The 11,993-nt window shown below is 36.0% G+C and overlaps 1 long non-coding RNA gene across 2 annotated transcripts; it reads left to right on the top strand.

Annotated features, from left to right (window-relative positions):
• The first annotated feature begins 3,146 nt into the window (after positions 1 to 3,146).
• LOC131322505 (uncharacterized) lies at positions 3,147 to 4,259 on the top strand. Of its 2 annotated transcripts, none has more exons than XR_009198856.1 (3): positions 3,147 to 3,651; positions 3,975 to 4,075; positions 4,197 to 4,259. It is a non-coding gene; the product is annotated as an uncharacterized LOC131322505 (long non-coding RNA). The 2 variants fall into 2 exon arrangements; XR_009198857.1 differs by having other exon boundaries at positions 4,192 to 4,251.
• Positions 4,260 to 11,993: the final 7,734 nt, after the last annotated feature.

Here is an 11,993-nt window from a genome sequence, read left to right as displayed (position 1 = left end):
GAAATTAACATAATTATAAGTTTCGATCTCTATGTACTAGTTACTGACTTCTTGAAATTATTTTCTTAGTTTATTAGTTATAATATCAACATATATTTAAATAATAGTAGTGGAGTTTAATAAGTACATTCAATATTTTTATACACCTAAAATCTCACAGTAGTAATTATAAACTAATTAAAAAAAACATTGTTATAGGTTAAAACCATAAGCTATTCATACAAGAGGAACCTTAGTATAGTTAATGCCCAATGATTTAAAATCAAGCACGAGATTACTATTCTAGTTTTTGGAAAAAGAAAAAAAAGAGAGTAGGTTGTAGTTTTAAGGATTTTGATGCATGGATCGATTTGTTTTATTATGACAGTAAGTGATATTGGGATTCAATTCACATATTCACACAATACAAGGACCAATTGGTAATAAAACACTCCACATGCAAACTGTTGTCATCCAGTACTCACATTCATTTTGCCGAGAAATAGAGTATAATTTAGTTTAATGGGTTTTGATGGATGGGCTCCATTTTTAACATTATATCTCATCATTACACAATACTAGGACTTAATATACTTAGGAGAGAGTAGGATAGAGATTAATCTACCTTAAATCCGGCCAAAAAAGAGGGTACTAGTTTGCAGATGATTTCGGTAAAATGAAAAACACGGCGGCGGCAACAGGGGACTTGGGGCTGACTCGATATGATTGGAAGGTGGTTTGTGGGTGCTTGGTGATGTAGTGATTGATTGGGAATCTGAATATGATGTACGGAGGGATTTTATGTAGAAATCCATTTCTCTCTCTTGCTCTATTCTAGACTCAACAATAGAATTGGGAGTGAAATAATATACTGGTGTTCAATTTTTTGAATTTTATGTGGGTATGTATAATGAGAGAGAATAACGTAGTGAGAAGGTGAGAGGATAAGTATAGAAGTGGTGGGATAGGGAAGGAGATTGAAGGAGAGGAATACTGATAATGAAAAAAGGGATAAGGACAAGTGCCACATTTGGTGGGATTTTCTTTTAATTCTAATGTATGTGGACACATGTATGTATGGGGTGAGAATGTATGTGGACGCGTGTATGTATAGGGTGAGAATGTATGCGGACGCATGTATGTATAGGATGAGAGAGAGAGAAGTGGAGAGTTAGTTTGAATAGAGTTCTAGTTAGGCACTACAAGAAAAATTGCATTGGGTGATGAATGAAAATCGTCACAAATTGTATGTTTTTCGTCACAAATAATATAGGTGACGAAAAAAAATTTGTCGACTAAAGGTTGTCGAGGATTCCTACCTGGTGACGAAATCTATTTTTCGTCACCTATAGTGCCTTTTGGTGACGAAAAATTTCGTCACGGAAAAATGACTTGGTGACTAAATTTTCTTCGTCACCTATTGTGCTTTTTTTATGACAAAAAATTTCGTCACAAATTATTCCTTTTGACTCGTCAAAGGTAACCCATCGGTGACGAAATTGTTCGTCGCGAAAGACATTCTTATATATGAAAAAAATCTCACTTTCTTGCTCCTGCGGGGTTTCGAACCCGAGTCTCCTAAGTTTTGCACGCAAGCTTTAACCAACTACACCACACAAACTTTTCAGCATATGTTTGAAATATCTAATATATAACACAAACATTGAACATTAAAATATATTTTGAACGCCATTTTGAACTATTAAACATTAAAATTAGCAATTTTAATAAACATGAAAGTTGTAGCTCTTTATGTTATTGTTCAAACCTAATTTAGATTATCTCAATCGGAGTTCTGAGCAAAGAGTTATGCCCGAAATATACTTGGTGACAAAGCGTAATTCATAAATTTCGTCACCAAAGGATAAATTTTTCGTCACTAAAAACGTAAAAAGAAGACGAAAATATTTTTCGTCGCCAAATTGGTTCATTTGGCGACAAAATATTTTTTCCGTCACTGAATAGTTATCTTTGGCGACAAAAAATAATTTCGTCTCCTTTTTTACTCTTTTGGAGACGAAAATTTTATTTCGTCGCCAAATAGGAGCCTTTGGTGACAAAAATATATTTTTCGTCGCTAAATAGTTATAATTGGTGACAAAATAATTTCATCAAGGAAGTTATCAAAACAGTGACGAATTTATTTTTTTGTCGCCAAATATACTCATTTAGCGACGAAATTAAATTTTGTCGCTACTTTTTCGTCACTAAGCATACTTTTTCTTGTAGTGAGGGTTTAGATAAGAAAGATAAGAGATGAATATAAATCCTTGATTCCCTGTATATCTAAAGTTTAAATATATATCTTATACAATAGTATAAATAATATCAATTGTACACATAATAATATATTTTAATTATTCAATCTAATTAATTATTGAATTAGGAAGTTAACAATATAAAGTTGTATTAAAAAAATTGGGTCGAAAATTCGGGTCATTACAGTTCCAATTTCCCATTTAAAGATTGGAGTACACTGTTTCAGGCTTTCCTTCTAGAACATAAACTAAACAAACAAGCTCATAATTCATGCATGCATATAACCTCGAATTATGCTTTTGCTTTTGCGTTAAAAACTTTAGCATGTTAACATAAATTCTATAATCTGCTTATTGAGGCTTCTTTTTGGTAAAAAAAAAAGTCCTCATCACTTGTAAAACTACGGGCATGACTTATCGTGCGAAGCATGTAGCCACGCCCCTAGTACATATCACTACTGCAAAATGGCATAAAGATCACGGTCCAAAAATTAAGAAGATCTCAATTTTTGTAAAAGCGTAATAAAATATCATAGACTATAGTTTTAATCTCAGTTACACACAAAAATTGAGATGAAAAGATTTTTTAATCTCAGTAATTTAAAAAGTGAGATTGTAACTTAAAAAATATACCTCATTTTTAAAAAACTGAGATTGTTTATAAAAGAATATATCTCGTTTTATAAAAACTGAGATAAAAAGAACTTTTAATCTCAGTCATTAAAAACTGAGACTGTAAGAAAACAAAAAAAAAAATCTCATTCCCGTTCGTCAAAATAAAAGCGGGCGAGTCTCATGACCCCATTCTCATTTGTGTCAACCAACTAATTGAAGACGACTTCTGCGTCGAAGAAGCGGCCACTGTGCGATTTCCTCTCTCTATCTCTCTCTCTCGATCACCAGGTATTTCATCTCCCCTCTCTCTCTCTCGATCGATAGTTATACACACGCACATGCACACAGGGACATCGTTCAATTTCTACGGGTTCATTGTAAACCCTAATTGTGTATAGAAAAATGTATTGCTTGGTTTCTCTCTCTCTTCTCTCGATTCGTCACTTTTTCGATCTAAGGTTTAGGGTGAAGATTCGGCTCTTGTTGTACGTTAATTTCTCATGTGCCTTTCTCTCTGTATGGATATGTAGGGTTTTGGGGTTTGACACTAGGTTTGGATAATTTTGTGTCGCTTTATGAACCCTGAACTTCGAATTCATTGTGAGAGAAACAAGAGGTCTTGTATGTTTGGAAACTTTCTTCTAAAGCATTCAATTTGTCATGAATTTCAGCCTCACCATTCACTTTCCATAGACAAGGAGATATATGTGTTGTATAGTCATTAACATATTTATGAGGAAATAAGCCACAGCCAGGGGTACTATTGATGCAATTGGATTGATCACCGACTATGTTTCAGGTTTGTGGATCAAAAAGCTCTGTTTTATAATTGGCTTTTGGTGTGATATACTGTTAGAAGAAGATTTACAAGTATTGTAGGCTTATATTGTATAAACTACTGGATTGGCCTCCTAGATTTTCTGGTTCAGTTAGTTTATGGAGACATGGTTTGGTGTAAAAGTGGTTCTTTGGTGGTTATTGTCTGGTGGTTTTTGTAATGGATGGATGTTTAGCTAAGGATTTTGTTTAGATGAATAATGTCTGCATTTAGTACGAGACTTTTGCCTTGCCCTCTAAGTGTTTGTTTAAATAACTCACCCAAAACTTTGTATTGCTATCCAGAGATCCTCTGCTTGTTACCTGGAAAGCTTGGAAAATGTGATTAACAGTTTCGGAATGGTCTATATGGAGCTCTAACTTGTGATGGTAGTTTCTCTTGTTTGGTGAGTATTGAACTCTATTTGAGCTCTTAATGTTTTTCTAATTATGTTTTTTTTTGGTTTGTTAGCACGTTTTCTTTTCTTATATGTAATAGTAATTCCCTAGTCTTTTATGATAGTCTAGATCGTCGACGGGCCTGGAGTGTAAAGAAAATTTCTTGGTAAATGCAGAAGAATGAAAGTTCTTAAGTTTTCTTGAAAGTTCTTGAGAGCTACCACCAAACCACTTCCAAAAAATCACTCCTAGATATTTAAAGTAGTCTAGTTTAGTTAGCAAAGTTGTTTCTAGGAAGAGAAAATCCATCTCTCTTCCTTTCGAAGCAAACCGGAGCCGTTACGCCACTGATTCGCAAAACCGACGACCTATTCTCAAAACCGACCTACAGCCAAGAAGAACGGTAGATTCTCCCTATCTACTACTCCTAAGTATATGTAGAGTCCCATATATGCTATCTCTAAGTATATGTAGAATCTCTGGTTCCCTTAACTCTACGTATAGAACCGTATGTTAGAAAGTAGAATGTCTTTACTCTTTATAAACATGTGTTGTTTTGAACTTTCCACAAAGAGGAAAGAATGGATTTTTTTTGAAAGATAGAAACTTATCGCTTGTTTAGAAGTATTCGTATTATGATCTTTAAAATGGTTATGAGCCTGCTTACATGAATTGCTTGTATTACTTGTGGTATAATATTAAGTTGGATGATCTTGCTAGTTAGTTTCAAGATTTCAATGGATGATTTATGATTGTGAAAAGTCCTACTGCGGAGTCAATGCATGAAAACGAGACACGGAAAACGAGAAAGTAAAAACATGACACCTAGGGTGTGGTTAAAGAAAATGTGTGTTTTGACTTGGATAAAATATTTTTGAAACTACATAAAGGCCGGACTTAGTAGCCATTATGTGGGTGTGTTTTTTGAAAACCCAATGGGAACCCGGAGTGGCGGAACCATTGTGGGATACTCGGCAACCCGGAGCGGCGGAATTGAGGGTTTTGAATTGTGGATTGGTTATCCGTGGAGAGGAGCCAATGCCAAATTCAATGATTTTGTGTGCCAATGGGAACCCGGAGCGGCGGAACCATGGTGAGGATCCTCGGGAACCCGAAGCGGTGAAACCGGGGTATGGCTTGGTTACCCGTGGAAAGGAGCCAATGCAAATTTTGCGTGCCAATGGGAACCCGGAGCGGCGGAACCATTGTGCGGATACTCGGGAACCCAGAGCGACAGAATCGAGATTGGGTGTGTAAAGACGATTTTGAAAATGATGATTTGGAAATTGAAAAATGGAAAATGGTGACACGGTCCACGATGAGTCGCGTAGGAGAAACTCAGAAAATCATGGACACAAACGATAGTTGATTAGCGAATGTGGATGTGTCATTGTGAACTGTTTTGTTAAATATGCATGTATTATGTGGAAATCGTTAGTATTACGATCTACTGCTTGTAAGTTAAGGGTTAGTGGGTATGGATTATTCTATTGATCTCTCGTAGCTCATGGTGTTACCTTTGGTGACCCTGCCATATTATACTGGTGACGACGCTGGTACAATGTGTCAGACCTTGTAGATGATCAAGATGAACAGTGCACCTTGGAGGCTTTTGGAGCTGAGGAGCTAGCTAGGATGAAGGAGCAGGTGGAGCTGTAGTTAGGAACCCTAGAACCCCCTTCATTTGTGTAAATACTGAACTCTTGTGGGAGTTTAGACGTAATAACGAGCCAGACTCCATTTGGTTTTATCAATAAAATGTTTATTTAATGTACCCAAAATTGGGGGCGTTACAACATCGGTCATTCGCTTTTATACTTTTGGTATTTTCCTCTAACTTCTAATGCTTTCTTTATGGTCAAAGCCACCTAAGTCACATAGATGTTCTAATATGTGATAAAATTGGGTCGTTATACGCAAGGTAGGGCTTAGGATCTCTCGAAGTCTTCACATTATAGCAGTTCCAACTCTTTTGAGAGCTTTCAAATGATTGGTAAGTCTTATTAACCCTCATACTTGGAGAACTTGCCGAAAACTAGCTTTTGAATTTTTGCTAGTCTACCTGTAAATTTGTTAGCTAAAACTACTTTGATCTCTGAGTTTTAGTGCATATCTTTTTCGTGGTATATAGGTACATTTTTGTAATGCAAATAAGAGTGACTTTCAGCAACAGATTTTACCGTAGCAGACATTAGCTCGTACCAGCTACTTGAATTCGAAGATGAGGTGACCATCACAAACTGAAGATTTCTTATACTGGTGGAGGACAAAATGAAGGTCTATTACAGGTTTTGGACTTCATGCCACAATTTCAGTTTTATCCCTTGAAAAAAGCATTCGTTATGATAGTACCTTAAGGCCGTCTGGATCATATTTGTTGAGAGTGGAAAAAGGGGATAGATATATTGTTTGCCGATACATTTTCTTTTCCCTCTACAGATTCTAACATATCTGGGCAAGGGTGCAGGAAACAAACCCTGCATTTGTATAAAGAACTTCCATACATATCTTTTCCCTACACATCTAACCAAAAAATGCCTTTTAATTAATGTGCAAGTGAGATTGCATATGATTTTAGAAGTTGGATGTTACCAAACCTGTTATCTATTTTAAACTAAGCATCATAGATTCTTTCATATTTTGACTTGTTATATGTTGATAACTTTCTTTTAGTCCTCGTCGGAACAGAGACTTCGAAGTTCATTGAATAAATTGAGATCTAACCAAAAGTTCATTGAAGTTCTAACCAAAAGTTCATGGTTTTGATGAGTTTTAATCACGGTTCTACGCCGTGGTTAAAAGATATGGACTTTTGGTTACACCTTGATAGACCACGGTTTTGAAACCAAGGTTAAAAGTGAAAGATCACACCAAAAAATTGAGATCTTTAACACTTTTTCTAGTGCTTACATGAAGAAACTTCTTCAACTTGTCTTATGTGATTTCTTTCTTGAGATCATGTTGGTTTATTGTGCCAATCGTTTGCCGTTGTTCCAATTTCCCATTTAAAGATTGGAGTACACCATTTTAGGCTTTCCTTCTAGAACATAAACAAAACAAACAGACTCATAATTCATGCATGCATATATCCTCGAATTATGCTTTTGCTTTTGCATTAAAAACTTCAGCATGTTAACATAAATTCTATAATCTGCTTATTGAGGTTTCTTTTTGGTAAAAAAAAACATAAAAAGTCCTCATCACTTGTAAAACAACGGGCGTGACTTATCGTGCGAAGCACTTAGCCACGCCCCTTGTACATATACACAAAGGAAAAGGTTAAAAAATTGTCCATGAACTTGAAATCGCGAATTTGATCTTTACGGTTGGATTTTGAAGACAAAGATCTGGACTGTAATTTGGGTGGAAAGATTCTCCAAGGTTCCAAACTCTTCGTCTATGGGTGTAGAGAAGTGTTTATTGTTTATACCCGAAGAGCATTACGTTTTTCCATCCCCCAAACACGGACTAAACACTTCAGAAATTGGATTTGGTCTTGCACGCAAACGACGACGTCTAATTGGATTTGGGTTTTATTTTTTGACCTAAATGAATTATTAAAGTCAAAGTCAACAATTGGTTTGATATTTCACCTATAATATACGATCTAACTTATTAGTTTCCCGAGCCATACTTTATTTTTTTGCTGGAATCAGAGCCATATATGGTCTTATTAAGTTTTTAATCGCTGAACAATGAGGTTGTTTCGTTTAAAAAAAAAAAAAAAACTAATGAGGATGTTTTTCAAACTTTTATGAATTATTAGTTTGACTCGATGAGAGAAATTGTAAAAGTAAAAAAATTTATAACTTTTAGATTCGTAGAAACAGCAAAGTGTATTTTAAAATGACTAGTGCTAGCCCGTGCCTACGGCACTACGCATTCCAATTAGAAGGGGATGGCAGTTGTGTGATTTAGGTGAAAACTATGGGCACTTAACCGAGAAGTGAAATGATGCACTACAGCTTTTGGATCAAATGAATTTAAACCGTTCCAATAACTTGTCTCCACACACTTCTGTTTTATAATAGAGATGTGCGTAACTAACAGTATAGACGTTGGGAGCTTGAGCCTTGGGGCTATCAAAAACTCGAAAAAGAAAAATTCATACAATCGGCGCACCACGTCATTGTTCAAACCATTCAGAGTTAATGGACTCCCATACCCATAAGTTAAGAAGGGCTTCCATAATTAAGTTGCGATGGATGCAATGCAGTACTGGATTAGCTACACCCCATAGGCCTCAAATACCACATCCACACACACACTCTCTCTCTCTTCTCTGACCGATTGGACAAAATTGTCAAGGAAGATGAGGTAAAATTCAGTGCAATTAATTACTGTAATAAACTTTGTTTGCAAGGGAATTCATTAATTGAAATCTGAATATATAGCTGCCTTTTTGCACCGGATAACGTGGCGCACGCAACGGTCGGATCCAAATTAAGTTTTTCTTGAAAAAAATCACGGCGCATGTGCATGTCCAGTTCAGTGTGTCCATATTTACAGCTCGCATATTTAGTTAGAGAGAGAGTGGACTTCCACTTTCTTCTTTAGATATATGGTTATTAGAGTATCTATTCTATTAATAATAATTTCCTTGACACATGGAAGTGCGGGCAAGTCATAGAAAGAGCAATAGAAAACGTGAATGGAAGTTGCTACTAATACAATTAAAAAATACTCACCAAAATAAACTACAATTATTATTCTTGAATTCAGAAAAGGTCAGTCTCCGATATTTGGCAACAAAAATCAATCCCGCCATAGTTCCCCCGGATGACGGAATTAACTCTCTCTCTCTCTCTCTCTCTCTCTCTCTCTCTCTTCCCAATCTCCTTCTGCAAATTAGGTTTGCTCCCAATCCACAGTTTTGTGAGTGAAAATGGTACTGACTTAGATGGTATCAAGTTAAGAATATACACTACTGTTTCTAATGCATATCCCCAAAATGAAATTGATAAATTTGAATAACTCACCATTGATCTTACCATATCCGTAAGAGTTATATTCATTCTCTCTGCTAAACCATTTTGTTATGGCAAACCTAGAGCTGACAATTGGGATGTCATCCCTTCAACTGACAAGTAGTCCCTAAACTCTCTCAAGAGATATTTGTCACCACGATCAAATCGCAATGTCTTGAGACATTTACCTAGACATTTTTCCGTTTCCACCTTATACTCCTTGAATTTCTCAAAGCATTCGAACTTACAGCGCATCAAATAAATATATCCATATCTTGAGTAATCGTCAATAAAAGTGACGAAGTACTTAAAACCCTCTCTAGCTTGGACATTCATAGGGCCACACAAATCAGAATGAACCAATTTCAACGGCTCATTAGTTCTATATCCTTTTGCTAAAAAAGGCCTCTTGATCATCTTACCTTCCAAATAGGGTTCATAGACTGGAAGTTCCTTAACTTCTAATGAACCTAAAAGTTCATCTCTAACCAGTCTTGAAATCCTATTCAGATTAATATGACCAAGGTGTAAGTGCCAAAGATACGTTTGGTTCAATTTAGAAGACTCATTTCTCTTACATGACAAATTATTAGTGTTATTCAATTCATACAGTTGCACTGTAAGAAATATAGAATTAATAATATAGAGATCATTCACCAATAAGCCAGAATAGATAAAACGTTTATTTAAGAGCAAAGTCCACTTTGACCCCTTGTAGTTATCGCCATGTGCAGATACCCCCCTCATGGTTTAAAAGTAAGCACATAACCTACATGTGGTTTCAAAAATGGGGTTTTTCACTTACACCGTTAACGGAAAAAATGAAATGTCAAAAAAGCCCTTGTATATATAGCTATACACACTAGGGTTCCACCTTACATAAAATTTGAACAACTCATAGAGAGTGAGAGAAAAAGAGAGGCGACTTAGGGTTTCCCCTCCTCCATCAGTCGATCGACGAAGAAGGGGACAAGGTTGAGATTTATGCTTCACTCCGGTAGAAAGGTAAAAGCTAGGATTTTCTCCATCTCAATCTTCGAGTATTCACGTTTTGTTTGGAAAACCCCTTTTACATAAAGTATTCCTTTTTGAATATGCGATACCTTTCAAAACCCGTTGTTTTCACTTTTGAATTCGTTAAATCTGTGCTTTTCGAACATGGATACTTTATAGCATTTTTAAAATGTTAGTTGTTAGGGTTTTTATTTGTTTATTTGTTCTGTATTTGAAAAATCTGTGCTTCTTGAACATGGAGTCTCTATGGCATTTGAAAATGTTTGTTGTTAGGTTTTTTTTGTTTATTTGTTCCACATTTTTTGTGTTTCCCACATCTGAGTACATAATGACCTTCTTTTTTTTTCCTGCTTCTTTGTCTTCATTATTCACAGAATGGCAGACACATAAATTAATTTGCAAATACACCATGGGGGCCACTTTGAATGGGAGCCACATGTATCCTACAAGTGTGGAAAGGTTAGTTTTGTTCCCATTGACCCTGATATGCTATCATTTTGAGTTAAGGGACATTTATAATGAGTTGTCAAACGTTGACTTGTATTTTAGATTGCCTGGGTTCACTTTGGCTAAAGGCTTGACTAAACTTAATGATGATAAGGATGTGACAAAAATGAAAGAGACCTATGAGGGTCTGACTATAATGGTTATTTATGGACAAAAGAAAACAGAACCATTGTCTGCACTTGAGATAACTAAACTTGACATAAACTTGTCTGATATAGAGATAATCTTTGAAATTGGTGAGGGTGATGAGGAGGTCCAAAATGGGGAGGTAGTGCAAATTGGGGATGAGGAGGTGCAAAATGACAGTGATTCTGAAGATTTTGACTATGTAATGGAGTGTGAACCTACTTTAGACAGTGATTCTAATTTTGAATGTGATGATGCCAGCTGGTTGTATAAAGGCTTAAAGGGCCCAGATGATGATATATTTGACATTAACTCACATAACAGAGTTAATGAACAACCTAGGTCCAATGTACAAAAAGTAGATGAGGAGGTAAACTAGTACTTTGAACTTGAAAATGATGATGAATTGAGAAGTCTAAAAGGGTTTGATGATGAGAAATCAAATGAACAAGTGGAGTTCAATGAGAAAATACATATGAAGAACCTTGAACTAATTTGTGGCATGAAATTTCTTAATGCACAGACATTTAGGAAATATTTGAAGGAATGGAATGTGGTACATGGTTGTGACATTGAGTTTGACAAGAATAAGTCAAGTAGGATAACTGCCAAGTGTAAACTAGGTTGTACATGGAGGATTCATGCCTCTAAGGTTGGGAAAGAAGCTACCTTCGCAATTAAAACTATTAAGGGTACACATGAGTGTGGAAGGCAGTACAGTAACAAACAAGCAAACTCTGGTATTTAGGAAAGAAAATTATGGATGAGGTCAAGGACAACCCATGAATTGATATTCCTTCTTTGCAAAAGAAGATTAGGAGGAATAAAATGATATATGCTAGCAAATTTCAAGTATACAGAGCCAAGAGGAATGCTTGGAATCTGATTACAGGGGATATGCAAGAACAATACTTGAGGATATGGGACTATGCAGGGACTGTTAGAAAGCAAAATCCAGGCAGTCACATCATCATCAAAACAGATCTAGATTGTACTGAGCCCACATTTCAAAGGATGTATTATAGGCTTTCTTCAATGAAAGATGGATTTTTAGCTGGTTGTAGGCCCACCATAGGTCTAGATGGCTGTCATTTGAAAGCGATTTATGGAGGGCAAGTGCTAACTGCTATTTGGAGGGATGGGAATGAGAACTTGTTCCCAATTGCTATGGCCTTAATTGATATTGAGAGCAAGGATTCCTGGATGTGGTTCATGAGGATATTGGTAGAGGATATTGGAGATGGTCCTTGGACATTCATATTAGATAGGCAAAAGGGGTTGGTTGAGACATTTGAGGAACTCTTGCCTACAG

This window comes from Rhododendron vialii, chromosome 4a (genome assembly GCF_030253575.1).
Source record: "Rhododendron vialii isolate Sample 1 chromosome 4a, ASM3025357v1".
Taxonomy (NCBI): domain Eukaryota; kingdom Viridiplantae; phylum Streptophyta; class Magnoliopsida; order Ericales; family Ericaceae; genus Rhododendron; species Rhododendron vialii.
This window is presented reverse-complemented; position numbering and strand designations above follow the sequence as displayed.